This window comes from Eurosta solidaginis, chromosome 1 (genome assembly GCF_040869045.1).
Source record: "Eurosta solidaginis isolate ZX-2024a chromosome 1, ASM4086904v1, whole genome shotgun sequence".
Lineage (NCBI taxonomy): Eukaryota > Metazoa > Arthropoda > Insecta > Diptera > Tephritidae > Eurosta > Eurosta solidaginis.
Window position 1 is genome coordinate 346,813,367 of NC_090319.1, and position 15,660 is coordinate 346,829,026.

At 38.6% G+C, this 15,660-nt stretch overlaps 1 protein-coding gene across 9 annotated transcripts in view; it reads left to right on the forward strand.

The window, feature by feature from the left end:
- LOC137238021 (sterile alpha motif domain-containing protein 5-like) overlaps nucleotides 1–15,660 on the forward strand; it is an 801,561-nt gene that overhangs the window by 346,344 nt on the left and 439,557 nt on the right. The gene's annotated exons all lie outside the window — the stretch shown is intronic.

Sequence of the window (15,660 nt, forward strand, 5' to 3'; positions counted from 1 at the left end):
CCGATGATATCTATTCTAAACGCCAAAAAATACTGTGTAGGATAGGTGTCCAACCGAATGAAGCAAGATAAAAGTTGCTATAGGTGTAGTCCCACGTACAAATATATAGCTCAGAAATGCCAACAGATCATCATACGTCTAACCTATGCCAAAACTACAGTCAGAAGGGCCGTGCGCTACTCAAACGATCCGAAATGTGCGTTATGTAGCGGAAAACATGCGGCGCTTCATGAGATTGTTGCAGATCTATTTAAAACCAATGTCAAACGACTCCAGTGCTTTTTTTAAAGAGGATTTGACACAATCGTACTCTCTGAATAGTAAAGGATGACACTCGCACGCAGGTGGGAAAGCCCTAATTTGGAGACCAGAAAGAAATCTTTCTTAGAAAAAGATGACACCGTGGGCTGCCGAAATCAAGTGAGCTAAAATCCATGAAATATTAATTTTTAGTTCCTTAGCATTTCTGAGCATTACCATCAGGGAGTTTGCGTATGAAAGTTTCGAATCACCATAGCGTTAATACAAGCTCAAAATATATGGAGCCTTGAAGGAAGAGTTCTCTGTATGGGAAAGTAGTCAAGCCAACATCAAAGGAAGAGCTCTCTTTAAAAGGCTTACACCTCTGGGGCTAGAAGTCCCAAACGGACAAGCGAAAAATGCACTGTTCCACACACCAAACAAACCTGTCAGCAAAGACCTAGGGGAAACTACACTAAGGTAGCATCTAACGAACTACAACGAAGGAGATTGAAGCTATAACTTTTCAGAATAATACTACAATACGAAGGATGCTTGCGGAATACTGTGGGTTTAAAAAATTAGGTCACTCTATAACATGAGCAGAAGTCGTGGAAAAGTCCATCACACAAGCTTGCTTTAAGATACTAATGGATGAAATTGATATTGATCCTTGGTGATTGGTTAAAGCCAATTGGCCAAAAATGAAACGACAGAAAATATAGCAACCCACGTACTCTAAAACGAAGAAGGTATGGAGATTTTACAAACTACAGTTCAGGAAATGCTGAACATAGATTTACTGTTAATGAATGCACTGTTTTACTGATTTTTTCAAATACCTATGTTTATGGAAGGAGGCGTGTTTGCTCGCTCATGGAACCATCAAATACTTTTGCTCAAGAAAGACAGTAAATCTGCTGCTAAGCTTTGACATACCTGCTTACTCGCGAAGCTACCCACTTTGACATGGTTTAGGTACAACGAAAGCAAATCTTAAACGGCAGCGTGCCTCAGATATCTGTCCTAGCATCAAGGCTACGGAATGCGATGTATGATAATATTCCAGAAATTTACATCTGAGGATACGCACAAATATTCTGATATTCGAAAGACATTGTTTGTAAATGCCAAGTAGAAGAATAAAGGTATGGCCGACGTATGTTAGGCTGGTAATAGCTAGCAATAAGCAGAAGTGATGTTGGTGAGCTCAAAGCGGGCTGTGAATGAAATCACTTTATCCATTGGGAATAATATGCGTATACGCTTACTTAAATCAAATTTTTAAGGAGCACCCCGAAGCGGATTCTAAAGCACCAGTCTGACACAGATCTAAGTTGACCCACCTGGACCGTGACACTAGCCCGGAATATAGCGCAATGGCTTGAGCGAAATTACGACCACATAAGCGTAAGATGGAGAATGATACTTTCTTTCCACTCTGTTCCACGGAGAAGGATAAAGTTTATGTGGGTAGCTGGTCACAGAAACATCGAGGGCAATAACAAGGCAGACGAACTAGCAAGGACAGGGGCACTGCTGGAGGCTGCGAATGCGTTCGAGATGTATCATCTACTTACATGAATCAAGAGAAACATACATAGCAGATTCAAGGTGTTAGAAGTCTCCAACTGGTAGTCCCGGGACGCCTGTAAGGTAACCAAGCAAACCTGACCAAATAACGATAGTAGGAGAACAGAGGATTTACTAAATAAGTCAAGGAAAGAAATCTTTAGGATCACTGTGACAACCACGGGACGCTGGCCACTTGGCCCGCATGCGCGAAGAGGGCAGCAAAGAGACAGTCGCGCACTACCTGTGTGAATGCCCCGCTCTAGCACATACATACTAGGTTTCTAACTATGTCAGTTGTGTGCTGCTGCAACTTAAGGAAGTAGCTTATTGCACTGTAACAAATATCAGCAGGTTCAATAGCCGCACTAAATAGTTGGATAGGAGTACTGACTATCCATACTAGAACATCAGTAATTGGTTCCAGGATAAATGTGCATCGAAATGGCGTCCCGTGAGCAACCAACCAACTACAACCCAACGAATTAGAAAACCCAGAACATGCCATGCTTAAGTTGCCCTCGTTTTCACGGCGAAACGCTCATTGTGCACTGAGTTTATTTTTGGGAAAGGAAGCCTCCTTGAGGAATTTAGTTCATTTAATATGAAAACACATAAATTGTTGGGCTGATTCGAGCAAAATGGATGTACAGTTATGACAAGTTTAACAGATGCTGAAAGGGAGCACAGGGAAAGGTCCTAAAACTTCAATCAGACTAAATTTGATTTGCATACATAAGAGCTATAAGGTGCGCGGCTCACCCAAATACAGTCCCGTACTTACATTTACAGTTTTAATTTATGTTCGAATTTATCTAAAACCGTACAGAAAGAAAAAATGCAGTGACTAAATTTACCTGCAAAATTACTGAGCTCGCTTTAATTTTCGCATTTCACACTTTTTCTACGAATTAATTATAATTACAAAAGCAATATTTTACAAACTCTTTGAAGTGTGTTTACAAAGTGAGGGCAATAAATGAGTATAAAGAAGGCAACATAAATTTTACGCGCCGATAAACAACAATTTTGCTACAACAACACAAACACCAATATAGTAACATAACAAATAAAAAATGCTCTTCCGCTTAAAAATTTAGTTGTCAAAGTCATATAAATGCATACTGTTAATTTGCAATAGCAACAACGAACAACAGCAACAACATAAACCAGCAACATAGTGCCTGCAATACTTTTGTAAACAAACAGCCATACAAACATAAATCGTCGTCGACATATTTCAGCGCACAAATAAAACGCATCGCATGCTAGACGCAACAAACCACATCTGTGTCGCTGCAACATGCACATTGTGCAGCATGCGGCATGCGGCATGCGGCATGAAAGCAATGCCTCAGAATTTTGCAACAAATGCAAATGTTGTTCCCGTTTGTGTGGTAATAAATTTCATGGTTGCGACATTTTGGCATTTTTATGTACACTTTTACATACACACACACCCGCACATGCATATGTATATACATACGTACTTAGGTATTTAAATGTTTATTTGTTTAGCGTTGGTGGCTGTGGCATTGTATGCGACACGCTCGATTGCAACAACATAATGCTGCCGTTATTTTTTTTGCTGTTAATTTTTGTTGTTGTTGTTTTTTTAATTGTGAGCACATGCTTTCGCATTACTCGCTTGTGATTTGGATGTGCAAGAACTAAGTTCGCGCACTGACTCCAATCAACCTCTCTCCACCCATTTTTATACTCAGCTGGGCAGAGCTCACAGAGTATATTAATTTTGTTCGCATACCGGTAACCCGTAACGGCATAAACTAATCGAGATAGATATAGACTTCAATATATCAAAACAAGTAAGGACGGGACTGTCTTCGGCTGTGCCGAAGACTTCATACCTTTCATGAATGGGGCTGAACAATAATCTTATCCCGTTCGTAGTCTCCAAATAATCGGATGTATAAGATAAGAAATATATAGATGTACATACCTAAACGATTTTTAAGATAAATATAAAATAAAAAATGGCAAAAAACCCCCTTATCTGAACGATCGGTTGTATGGGATATATATTATATATAGCTCCGATCGAAATGATTTTTACAGGAAATCTTCTATGATATATTGGAATATATATCATCAAGTTTAACGTTTTTATATTGGAAATTAAGGGAGAAATTGCCATATTTTTTTCTATCTGAACGATCGGTTGTATGGGATATATATTTTATATAGCTCCGATCGAAATGATTTTTTCAGGAAATCTTCTATGATATTTAGAATAAATATCACAAAGTTTAACGTTTTTATATTGGAAATTAAGGGAGAAATTGCCATATTTTTTTCTATCTGAACGATCGGTTGTATGGGATATATATTATATATAGCTCCGATCGAAATGATTTTTACAGGAAATCTTCTATGATGTATTAGAATATATATCACCAAGTTTCACGTTTTTATATTGGAAACTAAGGGAGAAATGGCCAAAAATCTTTCTATCTGAACGATCGGTTTTATGGGATATATATTATATATAGCTCCGATCAAAGTGATTTTTTCAGGTTATCTTCTATGATATATTAGAATATATATCACCGATTTTCACTTTTATACTTTTTAAATTGCGGCAAGAATGAACAAAATCGTCTAAACGATCGGTTGTATGGAAGATATATGTACGTTATAGTGGTCCGATCCTACCGGATCCGACAAATGTCTGATATAATACAAAAATACATCCTTGTGTCAAATTTCATTGAGATATCTCAAAATTTGAAGGACTAGTTTGCGTTCAAACAGACAGACGGACAGACGGACGGACATGGCTATATCAACTCAGTTCGTCAATTCGATATACTTAATGGTGAGTCTATCTTCTATATATCTCAACGTTACAAACATCGGACCAAAGTTAATATACCATTTCATGTTCATGAAAGGTATAATGATCTGGGCGAAAAAAGAAATTCATTTAGCCATGTTCGTCCGTCCGTCCGTCTGTCCTTAAAACGATAACTTGAGTAAATTTTGAGGTATCTTAAAGAAATCTGGTATTTAAGTTCCTGGCCACTCATCTTAGATATCTATTTAAAATGAACGAAATCGGACTATAACCACGCCCACTTTTTCGATATCGAAAATTTCGAAAAACCGAAAAAGTGCGATATTTGATTTCCAAAGACGGATAAAGCGATGAAACTTGGTAGGTGGGTTGACCTTATGACGCAAAATAGAAAATTATAAAAATTTTGGACAATGGGAGTGGCACCGCCCACTTTTAAAAGAAGGTAATTTAAAAGTTTTGCAAGCTGAAATTTGGCAGCTGAATATGTAATGTTCCGTTACACCCGAACTTAGCCTTCCTTACTTGTTTGCAATTTATTTTCCATTTGCGTTTTGTTTGTGTTTTTTTTTGTTGCTGTCGCTGAAATTTTAAGCGCCGTTTCGTATGCCAACAAAATGTGAAATTGCTAGATTTATTACTAACAGTTGGGTTTTCGTTATAGATTCATAAAAGTTTCTGTTGTTTTTCCGTGGGCGCTGCCATTATTGTTATGACGATTTGCTGCTGTTGGTGGCTGCTGTGACATAATGCAGACAGATTAGTGAGAGAGATTAGTTGACCACTGATATTTTACTGAAATAGACGCAATCCTTGATAATCGAATTGCAAAAATAGCTCGTTAAGTAGAAAAGAAAAGAGAGGAAATGGAGGTTGGCAGGAAATTGGTGGGAGGGAGGGGGTTGTGGGGGGCATACGCTATATATACGACCGATCTCTTCGATTTTTTCAGACAATAATGAATGCCATATGCATTTGGTTAAATTAGAAGCTGTTAGCTGTTAGAATCGGGCGTAAATAATGAAAAGCTTCTTTTCTGAACAATCGTTTGTGGGGAATATATGCTATATGTACGGTCGATCTTATCCATTTTTTCAGACAACAATACGCGCAATATACCAAAGCATAAGGGGAAGTTTGAAGCTTCAATCTGATAAATTGAGGAAGATATGACAAAAATTCTCTTTTCTGAAGAATCGGTTGTATGGGGGATATATGCTATAGTAGTCCGATCAGGCCGGTTCCAACATTTGTCTAATCGGACACCTAAATATACCCGCCCACCAAATTTTATCAAGATATCTCAAAAATTGAGGGACTAGTTTGCATCAGACAGACGTACAGACGGTCATGGCTAAATCAACTCAGCTCATCATCCTGATAATGTCGGTATACTTATTGGTGTGTCTATCTCTTCCCTTTTAAGGACTTACATTTTTGAGATTCATGACAAACTTAATATACCATTTAATTTTCATGAAAGGTATAATTATTGATTGCTTGTTAGAGTGTTATAAATTTGCTATCGGAATGCTATCAACTTGTTATCGCTGACTTATCACTAACAGATACCGATGAAATTTAAATATAAAATCGATGACAAAACTGTGACCCGCCGATAACATACCGATAAGTAACCAACAAGACGATGATGACTGGGTGATAACAAGCCCATAACTCGGTTGGTAGTCTTTCCGTAACCTTTTTTATCTGCAGAAGTAAGAATACCGAGTTAAGCTTTGGCAACGTGTTGCATCAGCACGTGGTAACTTTTTAATTTTTCCGGAGAAATTGTGCGAAATTTGGAAGCTATAGTGGAAAAAGAATTGAGCCCAGTGAAAAATCGGTACCTTGATTTCCTTTATAAGGAGGAATATCGCTGATAAACTTGGGCAAAATCAATTTATAAACACGCCCAGTGTTGATTATACTGAGTGCAAAAAACTGACACTAAATGACTGTGCGATAGAAGCTCTAATATAATGTTCGGTAACACCCAACCTTTGACGCCATTACTTGGTATTCTTACGTCTGCAGCGGTTTCCACAAAAAATATCAAAACGATTGAAGAGGTTCAACTTAAGTAAAACTAAAAAGAACTGTTTAAGTTATTAATATCAACAACAAAACTAATGACATCAACAACTATAACATAAATTACTCAGACAAGTCTTCGCCACACTGGCAAAACCACGGATTAATATTTAATTCGCTACAATTAAGTTGCACAAAGCAATGGGCGAATGATTCAGCGTTTATGTTGTTACAAAAAAAGAACAACGAAATTACAACAAACAACATAAACATGTACGTACATGTTAGAGGTATACGCCGCCGATTAACACCGCCGTCGCCGCAGATTTTGGTCGTTTTCGCACGCCGCCGCCGAATGTCAAAAATATCGGCGTGGCGGCGCGGCGTCCGGCGCGTTACTATATTTTCTACTCGTTTAAGACAGTTTAGGCCATTTATTGTTCATCTCTAAAATTGGTCCGATATGGTCGAAAGTGGTATCAACGGATGCGCATCACTGCCAGTTATAAGAAACTAATTGCGAAATTTAACTCTTTATAACTATTCAAAAGTTATTTAAAATAACAGGCGCTTTCGACGTCAGCTTAACACGGACTTTCCAACATCCAATTCACCAAGTTATTAAAACAAAATACTAAAAGAAAAGTTATAAAATAAATTTATATGCTCACTTTGCATTTTTGAAAAAAAAAGTAATGAAAAATTAATTCAAATAAAATGACTCAAGGCGAACATGTTTTTAAACTGCCCTCAAGAATAAGCGAAATCAGTGATGCAAAATCCTTTAGTAGGTTCTAGGGGCATAAACACTCCTTTGAAATTATTCTTACCTCATACTTAAGTTGAGGATATATGTACTTATGAGAAGGGTTTGAAAAATCACTAAGTCTTGCATTCAAACATCTGTTGTTTATTTGCGAAACTATACAATAGCATATGAAATGTTAATTTTGATTTTCACACTTCATCCTTCAACACCTAAGTCTCCCGGTTTGACATTTCCTAAAGCGGCGAGCCTATCCAAAACTAGTCCCTTGGAGTGAATCACATTGATTATAGCCTATCAACCAAGTTTAAATATCACCTACACGTTACGGCTCCTTTTAAAATTGGGAATACGTAGGCACATATATCTACCAGGTGAGGCTTTGTCCTTCGCAAGAACACTCAAAGTGGTGAAGCAAAAGCTTTCCCAAGACAGTGGAACTAATGACCGTATGTGATACTACCCTAACGTAGTGGACAGTTGAACTTGTCTGAAAACTGAAGCTACGCGGTCATCCATAATGAGCTCCTATATCGTAAGGGCGGAAAACAGTAGTTAACAACTTTCAACTTAAAATCCGTCGACTTTCATTCTAAATTTGATTTAACGAAAACTATTGAAATCAATGTTGTGAACACAAACGTCTGCAATCTTTGGCCTACATTTTAAAAATTTTATCCAAGGTTCTTGTAAAATTTTAATTATGTAGATGCGCCGAGGATTATACGGATTTTCACCCATGACGCAATGACATCCACTTAGACTGCTTATGATTTCGAGGGCGGCATCTTTGGCCGAATAGTCACTCCCTAACGTTTCAAAGTGTAGCTCGGCAGCATAGCACAAGAAAAGCATCCGTTGGAAAGTCTTCGGAGCTACACCTAGAGCTTCTAGGAAAGTGACGTCGACGAAGGTATGAGTTCGAAGTCGCAGTCGTATAGCTTCTGTACTGGCATATGGTGTGAGGCTCAGGAGGCGTGGTAGCGACTGGTGGTAGGGATTCCTACTGTTCGCACATCGGAAATTTTAGCTCTTAAAAACAGCCGAAAAAACTGGAGGCGCCCTGTGCCACGATATTCATGAGTATTAATAGACCATTCATAGCAACCCTAAGTCGCCTTTATGCGTGTCCGCCAAGGAGCGACAAATGATTTAAAGAAATTGTGTTCGCGACGATTATTAGGAGTTTAGGTGATACTACGCTTTGCACGAGATATACAGGCAAAGGTGTGACTATTTTATGTATCTCTATTTCTTTTCAGCAGACGCAGCAGTACCAATTTCAAAGACCGGGGTTAGGTTCGAAGCCTCTCTGGAGCATGCGAACGAGGGACAATCCCTTCGCAAGGAGCTACTGCTGAAAATTTTTGAACGGTCTGCGAGATTTTGATGCAAAAACCCCGGATCTTTCCGAAATGGCCAACACGTTGATTTCCTTAAATACATATAAACAAAAACTTTCCTAAATATTATTTTTTTTAAATAGAAAAATCAAGCTTTTAAAGTAAGAACACCGGCGTACGCCGACGCGCCGCCTACGCCGCCACCGCCGCCACCGCCGCCGCCGGTATATAATAGAGCTACGCCGCCGCCGCCGATAAAGTGATCGGCGTAAACCTCTAGTACATGTGTAACCACTTACTTGCGCAATTGAAAATATATTTAGGTGAATGCCTAAATGCGCGGCCATCAAATATGCAATGCCGTTAATCATTGTTGCTACAACAACAAACCTGCAAGCATACTAGCAATTGATTTGTTGCATACAAATGATGTTGCACACCAATACACCTGTACGCGCAACGCAACATGCAACAACATAAAACGATTTCCTGTATAACCAGCAGCTGTTTGCTGGTACACAAATACTTGCCAGTCTCTGTGCGTGACATTTACAACAAAAGCGACAACGCAATTCAAATGTGGCAAATGACCGCCTAACAATCACATCTTCAGCTAGGTAAGCATACCGTTAGATTTTGCGTATGCAATCAACAAATATTATCTAAAGCAAACAAAGGAATTAACATTTCAGTGTCTATATTGATAGCAACCTCGCAGCTCGTCTTCAATGCCCTAAAACGCGTAATTTCATTTCTCTTATTGTATGCCTTCTTTGCTGACACTTTACAAAAACACACACACACATATTCATAAGGTTAATTGAATTGGATTAGCTTCGCTCCAATTGACGCCCAACTTACTGGACCTCCTACACATATTGTTTCAGTTATAATTTGACGACGTTATCCTTCCGGTGTAAGCTTTCATTGTGCCTAAAAGTGTGTGATACAAATTTGATATTCGGCCTCTCTAAGCCAAATATGCACATATCCACATTCACACAGATTGTATTTTCTAGCTAATAAGCCGCAGACGTTATCAACAGTGCGTAGTAATGACCACATATTGCAATTTTGTATATATTTGCTCCAACAACCAAATTAATGTCTATACATATGTACCTGTTAGATGGATTGAATATCCAAAATTACCGGTTAACAAAGGAATATATACTGTGAATGAACGTCTACATAGGCGTAGTTTTCTCAAATATTTAAATTTCAAGACACTTTGACCGCGATATCAAGATCGTAAGGGACTTAGTTGAGTAAGGCTACTTGCATGGAACAGAAAATGTAAGTCTAGCCTTATGCTCCTATTTTATTGCCGCTGCTTTTATACTCTCTGTTGCCTCGTACGAATATTTCTCCTAAGGTCTAGACGTTTCACCTTCTAGAGCTGTTGCATCTCCTGCTTAGTAATTGAGCTATATGCGTGTGCATGTATGAGTAACAACTTCTGCTGATGACTACACGTGTGTGTGTGAGCTATCTCTTCGCTTCGAGCTGCTGGTTATGTGTGTGCATGTATATAAGTTTGGCTGCTCACTGTATTTGTTGTTGTGATTATACTAACTTGGCGGCCACCGTGGTGTGATGGTAGCGTGCTCCGCCTATCACACCGTATGCCCTGGGTTCGCACCCCGGGCAAAGCAACATCAAAATTTTAGAAATAAGGTTTTTCAATTAGAAGAAAATTTTTCTAAGAGGGGTCGCCCCTCGGCAGTGTTTGGCAAGCGCTCCGGGTGTATTTCTGCCATGAAAAGCTTTCAGTGAAAACTCATCTGCCTTGCAGATGCCGTTCGGAGTCGGCATACAACATGTAGGTCCCGTCCGGCCAATTTGTAGGGAAAATCAAGAGGAGCACGACGCAAATTGGAAGAGAAGCTCGGCCTTAGATCTCTTCGGAGGTTATCGCGCCTTAAATTTATTTTATTTTTATTTATTTGATTATACTAACAGCACAGAGGTGCTAATATTCGTCACAATATTAAGTATTTTGCAGTACCATTTACGCCGGTGCAGATACTTGATAAACCATGACCTCCCGGTATTAACCTTCATAAGCTACTCAAAATCCATGCCATTAAAATATGTCGGGTCAAATTTAGCCTGATTAGTGATTATATGAAATAAAACGTTTTTTAAATTAAAAGGTTTTGTTGCAGATACCTGTACCCTTCACTCTCTTCTCACTCACCGTCTATAAAAAAGCAGTTACAAGGGCATTAATTGCGAGTTCATGGCAAAAACGTAATCAGCCTAGAAATCATCTTTGTTGTTGCCAAGAATGTGTTTCTGTTAACTGACTAGGTAATCTTAATATATAAAAAACAATTGAGGCCAATGGACTCCTAAACTACTGAACCGATTTTGAATTTGTTTTGCACCCCGTGTGTATTTTGATCTAACTTGAAATATAGGATAGGTGACTGGGTGACTAGGGTCTCGAGATATAGGCCAAAACGTGGACCCGGGTACCCCTAGCGTGTGTTTATAGAATATGGATATCAAATGAAAGCTGTTGATGAATGCTTTAGTAGAGGGTAATTTTCATACCCCTGGGTGAGTAGAGTCTCGAGCTGTAGGCCAAAATGTGGACCCGGATACCCCTAGGATGTGTTTATAGAATATTGATATCAAATGAAAGCTGTTGATTAGTGCTTTTGTAGAGGGTAATCTTCATACCCTGGGTGGCTAGGGTCTCGAGATATAGGCAAAAACGTGGACCCGGTTACCCCTAGAATGTGTTTATAGAACATGGATATCAAATGAAAGCTGTTTATGAGTGCTTTATTAGAGGGTAATTTTCATGCCCCTGAGTGACTAGGGCCTCGAGATATAGGCCAAAACGCGGACCCGGGTACCCCTAGAGTTTGTTTATAGAATATGGATATCAAATAAAAGCTGTGGATGAGTGCTTTAGCAGAGGGTATTTTTCATACCCCTGGGTGACTAGGGTCTCGAGGTATAGGCCAAGACGTGGGCCAGTGAATGCCTAGGCAGTGTTTATACAATATAGATATCAAATGAAAGCTGTTGATGGGTGCTTTAGTACAGAGTAATATATTATACCGAGACGGACTGGGACTGGGATTAGGACTAGGACTGGGACTGAGACTCGGAATGGGACTGGGACTGAGACATACGGACAGGCAATAAGGGATGCAGAAGAATAAGAAGAAATTGAGAGAAGAGAAAAGAGATAAGGAGAAGGAGATTGAGAAAGAGATAGAATGAGACGAATATGGAGATAGATGAAGGGAAAGAGACTGAGGAAGGAGTGAATAAATGGATTAGGAAAAAGTGAAGAGAGGGGCGGGGGGGGGGGGGGGGGGGGGGGGGAGATTCAGACGGAAAAGCTTATTACAATGTATGCAGATAGGCCAAATTTAGGGCAGGACAACGTCTGCCGGGTCTTCTAGTTTACTTGGTAAAAAACCTGTGATAAAGACAGGCTTTCCATATATATTTATGTATGGCTGGTAGTCATGGACGCAATGACAGTGCTCGGGAGAAAAGTTTTGCAGAAAACTTGCACTCCTCTTCACGATACCTTTGGCGTGTATGGAAGAAAATTTAATGATGAACGCTCTCAAAAGTTAATCCGATTTTATAAACGTTTTTGGCTTCAATGCCAAATCAGCAAGTTTGGTGAGCTTGACCTTGATAAAACCTTTTGGCGGCATTTGAATAATCCCATCGATACCTAATAAAGTACATATTCTGGAATTGTTCTTCTAAATGCCTGAAACACTTCTGTTCGGATTATTAACTCTACGAAGAGTGTTGGTTTGAAACTAATTTTGTGTAACGATAAAGTAAGAACAAGTTTTCATACATTTCAACGAATTTTTGTTTAAAACTATTTTCACCGAACAAAAATTCCCACAGCATTAAACCATTTTTTATTTCTAAAAAAGCTCTTTGTTCAAGCTCGGATACGCCTCTGATTCTAAAAGACTTACAAGTTCACACGTACATTAGTATGTATGTATGATTTTCATTATAAATTTAAATCCATATATTGGCTGTATTGTCGACTGCCAGATGGGGATCTGTCAATTATGCTTATTCACCTCCATCTTGATTAGTTATTAGAGAACTGTTGCTTAAGTACTGTCTAGCCCCACACCGAAGGGTTTATTAATTTATGTATGAAACTATTGGTAGACAAATATACGGCATTGAGCAGGAATTTCTCAGCTACTTACACAGAAGCTGCCAATATGCTTCGCTGCTTTAACTGCGCTTACATTTGTGCGTCTAATACATATTTTTACTCAAGCAGAATATTTCTTTTGCACATTCATAACCTTTATACATTGAAAGAAAAAAGCTTGTAAAATCAACTGTATTTCAAGCCAATTCAAGATTTCTGTAAACTTGTATCCATTGCTCTTGAATTAAATTATCTAAGATCGTTGACTCTAAATTGACCGGTTCAACAGTAAAACAAGTATTTTTCTATACATCAGCATGAAACTCTTGATAAACGTCGGGGGGATATCAAAATGTGTGTTTTGAGCCCAGGACCGCTAGTCTAAAATCGAAAATAGAAAATATTGCTTCTGTTGAAAAATACTACCTAAAAACCAAAAAAATTATCGCAGAACGCCCCGAAATTGAGAGCGCAGAACACTTTTCTGCATTAGCGGGCCACGCTTACAAATAATTACAATGGGTGGCACAAACACATGTTTGATTTCTAAATATTAAGTTTGTAGCTCAATGGTATCTCCAAAATTAGCCACATGGTTGCATCCGATCCATAAATTTTTCTAAAAATATAGATCCCGGTTGCTCCCAGGTAAACATTATGTTAATCCATATTTTAAGCTTCAAGTCTACCTCATCCTTCAATTCTACCTCTACCTCATCGGAAAGTTTATTAGAAACCGATCACAAAATTTAAATCTCCCAAAATTTTTTTAACTTTCTTGGCTCGGCCGTCACCTAGCAAAAATGTTGTTTCCTTTTGTAGAATTTATTAATAATCAATCCCAAAATGTCCCTATTCTGTGCATTTTCTAAAGAAATTGAAATGTCATGATCCCTCTCCCACACCCCTTATTTTAATAGGGTTCTAAGCTACCTTCAGGTTATCGGAAAGTTACTTCGAAATTTTCCATATTCGGATGAGTTTTTTAAATACAAAGTTTCCTGTGCCACCATGTTGCGTTGTCATCTATTTCTAAGGTGCTCGCGTTCTTCGAGAAATCCCAGATTCTACACTCAAGCTCCGCTGGAAGCCACTCAAAAACCGGTCATCCTGCGGAGCGAAGTGTTATAAATTTGCTACTAATAACAATGACTGGCGGCCACCGTGGTGTGATGGTAGCGTGCTCCGCTTACCACACCGTATGCCCTGGGTTCACACCCAGAAAGAAAATAAGGTTTTTCAATTAGAACAAAATTTTTCTAAGCGGGGTCGCCCCTCGGCAGTGTTTGGGAGGCGTTCCGGGTGTAAGTCTGCCATGAAAAGCTCTAAGTGAAAACTCATCTGCCGTACAGATGCCGTTCGGAGTCGACATAAAACATGCAGGTCCCGTCCGGCCAATTTGTAGGGAAAATCAAGAGGAGCACGACGTAAATTGGAAGAGAAGCTCGGCCTTAGATCTCTTCGGAGGTTATCGGGCCTTACATTTATTTTTTATTTTTTTTATCCATGAATTATCGATGTCTTATAGACAAGTTATCGGTTTGTTATCGACAAGTTATAGGTTTGTTATCGAAAACTAATACATTTTTCTAAAAGTTATCAAAGTGTTATCGAAAAGTTATAATTTTTTCACAAAAAACGTATCGATGTATTAATGATTTACTATCGAAAATTGATCGATAATTTATCAGAATATTATCGATATATCAAAACTTTTGCGATTTTACAAATTTGTTACGGTGTGTTAAAAAAAATAATCGATATTGTATCATACGTTTATCGGTCTCTATTCGACTGTTATCGATATCTTATTGGCGTGTTAATGATGTGTATCGTGTGTTAACTTTAAACCGGGTGAACCCTAATTAAGTAATTTAAAAATACAAATTTTATATCGTACACGTGTTTGGTTACACATAAAACTTGAACTTCACGAGTATTTCGTACTCAAGCTATATTTCATTTCACCATCATTTTTTTAACTTATACTAATTTTTAAAAGAGGAAAGATGAGTTCATTTGCGATAAAATGAACTTCACGAAAAACATCCCAGCAACGAATTGCAATTCAAAGCCTAACGTAACAGCAGGGAAAACACGCATTGAAAAAACAAAATAAATGCTGAAAGAATGGAACTTCTCTAAAAGAATGTAGGAAATGGTTGCAAGCCATGACGCATTACTGTTGTGAAATATCCAATCCACATTGCCAATGCAAAGCCGATCGGTCAAGCTCTTGAAGGTGTTCCATTTGCCAAACGGCACAATGTGAGACAGCCCACAAAAACCATGCATAGTAAGATGAAAAACAGGTACAAAAAGGACAAAAATTGGGAAGGTTTCCTGGAGGGAGATTTGGTACCGGTATACAACGCTCACAGGCGGAAAGGTTTTCCAGCAAAACTTCAGTGTATCTGGGAAGGCCCATACAAAATTGTAAAGCGATCCAGCGATGTCGTCATCGCATAAGAAAAATGCGAAATAGTAATAACATAAGAAATTTGGTTCATTTGATAGATGTTTCTGATTGGGATGATGAGACTTAGGTGAAGGGCAGTGTGGCGAATATTTGCAGTTTCGATACATCACTATACCGCTTGTAACAAATTCTGGAAAACAACAGAAATGCAAGCAGATGAAATAGAAAATAGCTACACACACATGCACACAGCAATAAAGAGCGCATAATACTCAGTCATATATATACATATTATTAGAAGGCATCAGT